This window comes from Cynoglossus semilaevis, chromosome 1 (genome assembly GCF_000523025.1).
Source record: "Cynoglossus semilaevis isolate Cse_v1.0 chromosome 1, Cse_v1.0, whole genome shotgun sequence".
Taxonomy (NCBI): domain Eukaryota; kingdom Metazoa; phylum Chordata; class Actinopteri; order Pleuronectiformes; family Cynoglossidae; genus Cynoglossus; species Cynoglossus semilaevis.
In genome coordinates, this window is record NC_024307.1 from 1,387,093 (window position 1) to 1,396,743 (window position 9,651).

At 46.5% G+C, this 9,651-nt stretch overlaps 1 protein-coding gene across 1 annotated transcript in view; it reads right to left on the bottom strand.

Moving 5' to 3' along the window:
- daam2 (dishevelled associated activator of morphogenesis 2) overlaps positions 1-9,651 on the bottom strand; it is a 65,875-nt gene that overhangs the window by 47,272 nt on the left and 8,952 nt on the right. The window lies entirely within an intron of this gene.

Sequence of the window (9,651 nt, forward strand, 5' to 3'; positions counted from 1 at the left end):
GAGATACCCGACCCCCCCCCTCCCGAACCTCCTCTAATTCCATATTGGGTTGAGTTGTTGCTGGGAGAAAACATACAGAGGATCTGGAATGTCTGGCTGCAAAGGCCTGACCGACCCCAGACGGATGACTGGGTGATGGATGAACATGTGAGGGAGACCCCTGACTGGAGAAGGAGGAGGAGGAAGAGGAGGAGGAGGAGGAGGAGGAGGAGGAGGAGGAGAAGACTCCTCAGTCCTTAAACATGACACTGTCTGGTCCTCCGTCAATTCCTGAAATACTTCACATTTCCTTCAGCTCTGGTCGGTGACATCACAGGACGCCTGTATTTTTGGTGTCATGGAAAGTTAGGGATCGTCCTCGTATTTCACTCCCAGAAGTCGGTGATAAATATGTTCTCAAGGAAAAAAAAACTAAAAACTAAAACACCAACAGGCTCGACTCATGAAGGCACCACAACTACTACTACAACTACTACAACTAGTACTACAACTACTACTACAACTAGTAGGGGAAGAAGAAAACATCAACTACTCTGAAGTGTCTCCTGATACCAGATCAATGTCCTCAGTCATTGATCAGTTCTTGATTTTCTCCAATATTCCTGGTGTTGGTTCATGTTCTTGTTCTTTTCTTTCTTCTCTAGTGATTCCAAATGTAGATCCAGAGTTAGGAACTGATGTTCAGATGGAACAGAGTCTGAGACTAGGATCACACTGAGGGGGGGCAGAGTCTGAGACTAGGAGCACACTGGGGGTCAGAGTCTGAGACTAGGATCACCCGGAGGGGGGGGGGCAGAGTCTGAGACTAGGAGCACACTGGGGGTCAGAGTCTGAGACTAGGAGCACACTGGGGGTCAGAGTCTGAGACTAGGATCACACTGGGGGTCAGAGTCTGAGACTAGGAGCACACTGGGGGTCAGAGTCTGAGACTAGGATCACCCGGAGGGGGGGGGGCAGAGTCTTAGACTAGGATCACACTGGAGGGGGGGGCAGAGTCTGAGACTAGGATCACACTGGGGGGGGAGGGTCTGAGACTAGGATCACCCTGGAGGGGGGGGCAGAGTCTGAGACTAGGAGCACACTGGGGGTCAGAGTCTGAGACTAGGAGCACACTGGGGGTCAGAGTCTGAGACTAGGAGCACACTGGGGGTCAGAGTCTGAGACTAGGATCACACTGGAGGGGGGGGCAGAGTCTGAGACTAGGAGCACACTGGGGGTCAGAGTCTGAGACTAGGATCACACTGAGGGGGGGGGCAGAGTCTTAGACTAGGATCACACTGAGGGGGGGCAGAGTCTGAGACTAGGATCACACTGAGGGGGGGGGCAGAGTCTGAGACTAGGAGCACACTGGGGGTCAGAGTCTGAGACTAGGATCACCTCAATACATCGTCCTGACTGTAGTATCGCAGTATATACAGTATATCGTGATACGTATCGTAACGCCAGAGTCAACACACAGCCCTAATGAATACTATCACCACTACTACTACTACCTGCACCTCTGTAGTAAATGCAGTACAGTCAGATACCGTCCAATAACTAATCACTAACTGATGTGACATCATCATCTGTGCTCAGCTGTCTGACTGTAAACACACCATGACAGTGTGTCAGTGTGAAGCACCTCCGACTCACCTGTTCTAAAGGTTCTACCAGATGGACCCTTCCTGTGTAACGTCACCACCAGTGTCCTGGTCCAGGCACCTTTGAAGAACTTTTCTCACGTCCTCCGGTTTTAAAGCCCTCATTTGGTCAACTGACGTCTGTGTTCGATGGACATTTTCCATGAAACACTGACCCGTCTGTAGCTGCTGCGTTCCTCTCTCTAAGCTCTGTGTTGAGCTCTGTGTTTCAGCTGACAGAGCTCAGAGCTGTTGACACTGCCCCCCCGCTCCCCCTCCTCCCCCTCTCTCACCCCTCCCTCTCCTGTCTCCCTCTCTCCCTCATGTGTGTTCTGTCATTAGGTTACACGTTTTAGTTCTCTTCCTGCATTCCAGCGCTGGTGTTTGACAGCGTCCGTGCAGATGACAACGGGAAGCTAACGCTGATGCTAACAGGTTAGCTGTGAGTCTGCGTCTGTACCGTCTGTCCGTCTGTCTGTCCGTCTGTCCGTCAAAGAAGCCAGGACAAATATAATGAGGGCAAGATGAAAGGAAATGACCCGGAGCAGCTCGATCCTCCCAGCCCCGCCCTCATGGAGCGGACAAAAAAGAAAAAGAAAAAGAAGCTGGGAATGGGGGGATATCAGAGCAGCCAAGTCTGCACACTGACAGTGGGGGGAGGAGGGGAGGAGGGGAGGAGGGGAGGATGGGAGGCTCGGAGCGGACGCTTGATTGTTCAAGTTTGTCAACTTCACACCATCAACTGGACGGAACAACTTTTCAGTTTCTGTTCCTGTTCCATAACTGTGGTTCTCCAGGTGCAAACACAGGGGTCAGGAGTTCACTCCAGGAACCTTACACACAAACAACAACAAAAAAAAAGAACAACTGAATCATCTGGACATCACTGACCACCACTGACCGCCACTGACCACCACTGACCATCACTGAGGTGTAACATTTTCAGCAGTTCCTCCTGCACCCGTCCCTTCTCTACAGCCAGAGGGCAGCAAACACAACGTCAGACCTCATTAACACACAATTAAAGCCAGGATGAATGAGAAGTGTTTTCAACTTCAGGTACTTGACAGTACCTGCCCGTCTTTGACTGTGGTACAGAAAGTCAAGTACTCGGAGAATACCCAGTACACAAGACTACATGCTCTGGTCAAATGTGTGATGTCACCAGGAGGCGCCGATGAGGCGTACGATCTCTACTGAAAAACAACTGAACAACTGGACAACTGCAGCTGATTGGTCCACTGGCGGTACACTGGGGGGTGCTGTGACACAGATGTGTTGCAGTACCTGCTGTACCAGATACACCAAACTACTGCATCTTGTTCTACTTTCATCAAGGCTGTACTTTTCTGAGCCATTCTTCATAATACTTCAAATATGGAAAAACAACAGTCCGAACGAGGTAAAAAAAAAGTACTTCATAGTCAAACCAGTACTTCATGGACAAACCAGCACTTCATGGTCACACCAGTACTTCATGGTCACACCAGTACTTCATGGTCAAACCAGCACTTCATGGTCACACCAGTACTTCATAGTCACACCAGTACTTCATAGTCACACCAGTACTTCATGGTCACACCAGTACTTCATGGTCAAACCAGCACTTCATGGTCACACCAGTACTTCATAGTCAAATCAGTACTTCATGGTCAAACCAGTACTTCATACTCTTCTACAAAAAAACTAAAACTGCTTCGTCAGTTAGCTGCACCAGCGCACTTTAGGAATGTAACAATGTCAGTTGGTGAGGTTCACAGACCGTGTCAGTTGGTGAGGTTCATAGACCGTGTCAGTTGGTGAGGTTCACAGACTGTGTCAGTTGGTGAGATTCATAGACCGTGTCAGTTGGTGAGGTTCACAGACTGTGTCAGATGGTGAGATTCATAGACCGTGTCAGTTGGGGAGGTTCACAGACCGTGTCAGTCGATGAGGTTCACAGACCGTGTCAGTTGGTGAGGTTCACAGACCGTGCCAGTGGTTGAGGTTCACAGACCGTGTCAGTGGATTTGGTCACAGTTCGACTGTATGGTTACGTCCGTACCGTTATCAGTTACAATCTAACAAACATTTGGTCAGATGTCGGCCCCATGGTCGTGTGGTACCGTTGACGGACCGAGCCTTTTCATGGAACATCAGGTTCAGGTTCAGGTTTCTACGATCACTGATTGGAACTTGTCCTTCTTCTTCTGGAGAGCTGGCAGCGGAGGAAGAGCATCTGTGTTGCATCAGGGTGATTTATATCTTCCACTGCGGGTGTAAAGTTTCTTGCCGCCATCACTCAACTTTAACCCTGAGATTTTCTGAGCCCATAACAAGTATAGAGTTGCCAGTTGATGAGTCTGGTTGCCTCCCTCACAGACAGCAGAGCAGTTGTGGTAGTTGATTTGGCTGCGGAGAATCTCCAGGTTTGATCTCATCACCAGTCTCCCATTAGGTCTGAGTCTACAACCACTACAGACCACTACAGACCACTACAGACCACTACAGACCACGAGATCCACCTCTCACTGACGTTAGAATAATTCACGAGATCTACCTCTCACTGACGTTAGAATAATTCACCTCCTGAGCCAAGATTTCACATTAATTCATATCATATTACAGTCATATTTAACCCATAATATACAGTAACAACGATCAGGTTCCGGCTAAAATAACTTTATACCATTAAATATAAAGTCACATACAGACATCATAGACCTGACGGTCTTAATTAGGGTTGTCCGATAATATCGGCCGACTGATATTAGCACAATGATGTAATATCGGTGTAAATCGTTATCGTGTTTAATAATGAAAACCCGATAACACAATGCCTGGGTTTTGCCAAATGATGTGTGACCTGAAAATAGTTTTGGGGAAAAACAGCTGTATATGAAAGTGAAGGTCACTAGATGGCAGCATCATTTTATTAATCTATTTTTGTATGCAGAATGATGGTAACAGCAACTCATACACTGGTTTGTACGTGTCACCTGGTAATGTCAGCAGCACTTAACTTCCTTCACCACCAGGCTACCACTGCCCTGCTATATCGGTATCGGTCGATATCGGTTGCGGTTGATAACGGAATCGGAAATTAAGTGTTTGGATAATATCGGCAAGTTAATATCGGACCTCCCTAGTCTTAAGTCACCCGGGCCTGACGACATTTGTTAACTTTGATATGCAAATTACCGGGACCTGTTATTGGCCACTCTGGCCTCTGGAGTGTCTGCCAGCACACGTGTTACAATCTGAACAAATCGGAGACATTTGAAAATCCCCGATTATAATAAACCAAACACATTTGTATAAAGGAAACCTAGCCTGTCCTCTGGTTAGCCAAAACGGTGGAGAGTAGACTTCAGAATTCCATTTGATGTTTTTCTCTGGGGACAGAAGACAGATGACACCCAAGTAAATAATGCCTGCTAGCATTCCTGAGCGACCCCCCCCCCCCCCCCCCCCCCCCCCGGGCCCCATCCATTAGCCTAGCTCTTTAAACAATTATCCTACATCATTCTTTGTCTTCCTGTGCATCATCACAGGAAGGTTGACATCATTTCTACCCCCCCCCCTCCCCCCACACCTCTTCCCAATGGACATGTAGCTGCATCCCTCAGACACGAGATGAAGCTCTCTGATTGGATGAGCTCATGCTACAGCATCAGAATCAACGTTTGAGTCATTTCTGCATTGTTGGTCCCTGGCAGAGTACTCAGTACACAGACCTCCTGGTACAAACGCAGTTCAACGGGCTCCTCCACTGAAGAGTGAGAACGAGGCTAGGTCCAACTGGCATCTGAGGCCGTACTTGTTTTGGACACAAGGCAGTTTTCCAAAAAGAAAACAACTGAGGTTTGATGCTCATTTGCAACTCCACATTGTCGCTGCGTGTGCCAAGAAAGACAACCGCAGATCGTGGCCTTTGCAGACATTGGTTTTCGGGGAGCTACCCGTGGCTAACTGCTCCTCGTAAGACTGGTATTTACCCGCAGTAAATAACACTGGACGGCGGATGTCATGACTAACAACCGTGCTGCAGAGGATACTTAGTAAGACTTAGTTTAGGTGCTGATCCTTTTCAGAGTTACAGTCATTCAGGAACCATTACGGGTTCTTGTCACTCAGCTGCGTAAGTCGATTGTGGAAGCTCTTCAAAATCCCTCCTTATCCACTGAGGAAGTAGATTACAGCATCCACTGGACATTCCACGCAGCAATCTTTCATAAACACAGATCCATCTGTGCAGCGTGGCTAACAAGAGCTAAAATTAGCCTGGCCGGCTGCCAAAATGAAAATGGCTCACGTGGAGAAGAACACTGGACCAGAGGACGTGGACCTTCCACAGTCCACGAACAGGGTTACAGGAGGAACAAACACGTTCAGCACTTTATCAAATGTCCTCCAGAGTAGTGTCTGAAGACGTCCTCCAAACGGAGCAGCCTCCAGAGTAAACATGGCAAACAGTCATGTTTTACGACATGTTGTTTCCATACTGTATTATTTCGACTTTCCTCCGACCAGACACAGTTTGTTTGGTTTGGGAGAGGAATTCCGTACCACAGCACTTTGCACACAACTATTCCTTTCACGCCTGCACAGAGATAAACTGCGAGTGAGAAGATCAGTGCCGCTGGTCAAAGGCTAAACTGTTGACCTGACAAACGTTTACACTTGGTCCGCTGGTAGGATCGTGACGAATCATCAGCGGAACAAACGCTAAATTTGTTTTTACCACAGAACCAAACAATAACAGTGAAGCTATCAAACCCTAGTCTAATCTGTGTTGCCGCCCTCCTGTGGTGACATTCCTCCTGTCTTCATGACGTAACTCGCCTCCTTTGACAACTTGGTTATTGCTACAAGTTATTACTACGGCAAAACCGTGATTGTAGTCAGAAAAAAGTCTCATTTCTGTCCAGAAACTCTGGACCATCTCCATTGATCTGCTCTGGTTAAACTGGTCAAACTGGTCTGGTCTGGTTGACCTGGTTAACTGTCAATATATGAAACAACAGGAAGTGGAAAGAGTTCCACTGGAGAACACTGTTGGTGTCTGTGGAACACGTTCTTCCCACGTTCTGTTCCAACACCTGAACGTCTCTCAGCCTACGTAGGACCTGACAACTGGGTTTGATAGTGGGTTTTTAGGAGCACACTGCCACCTACTGGACTGGAGGGTGTAGTGTCATGGTCTGCTAACTCTTACAAAATTCGACCGATTTCCGATGCATCGTTACGTAGCCAGCCTAACTCTTACAGATTTCCGATGCATCGTTACGTAGCCAGATTCAGACATTATGATCTACACTGTTATCCACAGTAATGACTTAAACTCACCAGTTCTACTAGTTGGACTTTGGTAGATTTTTCTTGACATAAAGGTGACAAACACTGACCTCTACCTGCTGCTTTTTTAACACTCTCTTCCAGCAACATACAGATTTTTTTGTCATATTCTGGCACTTTTTATTTAGTGGACACTTCCAAATGTGTTGATTTGGAATTAATCGTGATTAATCGCAGCTTTCAGCAGACTACCAGTGGTTTTTGCTGTGCGTTAAACATGTTACAAAAGTTCTGGGCATCTGAATGGCTCTTTTGTCCAAGAGGCAGACTAGGCAGGGTCAAAGGTCAGCCCACAGTACCTCTGCTGTCTAGCTGCATGAAGTGTGCCAGTTCAATGCCGTCACGGTTGGACGTGGGTGCGGCTTCCTGCTGGCTGACTCATGACATGTCCTGGGTCCTCGGGCCTGAACGTCGCTGTAACCGACTCTGAAGAACGTGAATTCAACCAGGAGAAACTTCAGACACCTGGTTTTACAACGACCGACTCCACAGCAAAGACAACAACCAGCACTTCATACTTTCACTCTTCATTTGGTTGGACGGTCCTTTAACTAAGAACAGACAGAAGAAGAAGATAATGGAAAAAAGATTTCTGGCTGAGGTAGAAGAAAACATTTGCTAACACTTTAAAAGGCGCTGTAAATAAATCCAGTTTTATGACAGTGACAACATGGGGTTTTGGTTGTAGGTCTGACGTTGTAGTTTATAACCCAGCCGCGTCCTGACCTTCTAAAAAAAACCTCTGAGAAATGACCAGTGGTGATGAAGACTGATTGAACCGAGGACCAGATGCAGCAGCTCAGCTCAGGAGGTGCAACAACACCAAAATAAATCAGGTTTCTTCTTCCCACAAAAGCCAGAGAAACGACCACACGACCGTTCCTGGAGAGAGTGAATTCACACCTTCACGTCTACGTCTACGGTCTCCACACAGAGGAAGAAACATCTGGGAGTCATCTGCTGTTCTAAAGGAGGCCCCCTGTGAACAGGTGTGTGTCTGTATCCTTGACCTCTTGACCCACTTCATGACCTTTGACCACTCGTCATCGGTGGCTAACTCTTTGAGCCCATTGGCAACAGAAAGAAACTCTAAAGAGGCGGAGTCTTGTAACCTTAGACCCAGGGCGGCCGTGATCCGGCCGTGCTCATGTCCACCCCTGAGACCGTGACCCAGGTTTGAGTACCACCAAACAACCAGGCCCAGCTGTAACTTTATGATGCATTTATATGATGCTGTGAAGGAAAAGCAAAGGCTGACCAAAGCTTTGAAGCCAACGAGACACAAGATCTCGTGTCAAGATTTAATCGCAGGCCACAGGAAGTGGGAAGGCTAAAAATAGCGTCACAATTTTGCTTTTAACTCATTTGGATCGGCGTGACCATAATTGGGCCGACTGAAGCAGCTCAAGCCACGGAGCACTCAGTTCAACCTGTCAGCTGATGACCACATACATCTTCATCCCTCTCTGATAGGACCATGACCCAGCACGGTGTTCTTCACTGACACACACTTCCTGTTTGTTACAACACTGGGTCAGAACACTTTGTTTCACAAACCACGTCAGGTCAGAGAACTCCAATATAGGAACAAAAGTCAAACTAGTTCGTATTTTCTTTGAGGCTGTTAAATTAAATGTCAGTACAAGACGTCGGACAGAAACTTAAAATATGTATATATATATTTAGCTAGCTTCTTTCATGCTGTATTCAATCTTCTTATTCTGGTGTAAAGATATATATATGTATATATATATACATATATATATACACATATACACATATATGTATATATGTTATATATACATACATATATACACAGATACATATATATACATATATACATACACATATACATATATACGCATATACACATATATACATATATACATAGAGTATATATACATATATACACATATATATTTACATATACATATATACACATATATATACACATATACATACATACATACATATATACACATACACATATATACAGATATATACATACATATATACACATATATACATATATACACACACATATATATGTACCTATATATAGAGTATATCCCAGATTCTATCCTACAGAGCATGAATGTGTGGTGCGACTGTGCACACACACACCTATCCTCTCACGCTGTGAGTCACACAGTATGACCACATGCTGTTCCACGCTGTGCGGCGCTGTGTTTGGCCAGTAGAGGCTGCAGAGAGGCACCGCAGAGGAATGCCATTGTGAGGTGATTACCTCTGGGGGGGGTGAACGATGGAGTACGCACGGGCCTCCAGAACCCGTCTGCTCCTACAGAACACAGCCTAGAACCTAGAACCTAGAACCTAGAACCTAGAACCTAGAACCGATCCAGACGCTCAGCCACGCCGGCTCTGCTGCAGCTGCTGTGATTACAGCCCAGTTCATCTGAACGGTCAGGCTGGGCCTCAACATTGTCCCAGTGCAAGTTGTAACAGAAATGTGGGTCAGCATTTCTTTTCTTTTCTTTTTTTTTTTCCTACATCTTTTCCTCTCTCTGTATCAGAACAATGAGTGGGATTTTTTTTTTTTTAATTTCCAAGTCTGGAGTCAGACCTGGAATTATTACGACCGCAGTGATGGCTGCGGTGCAAAGAAACTGACCTCTGACCTCTGGAACAGTTCACAGTGTGATACAAAGGAACCTGGTGACCTGGGCAC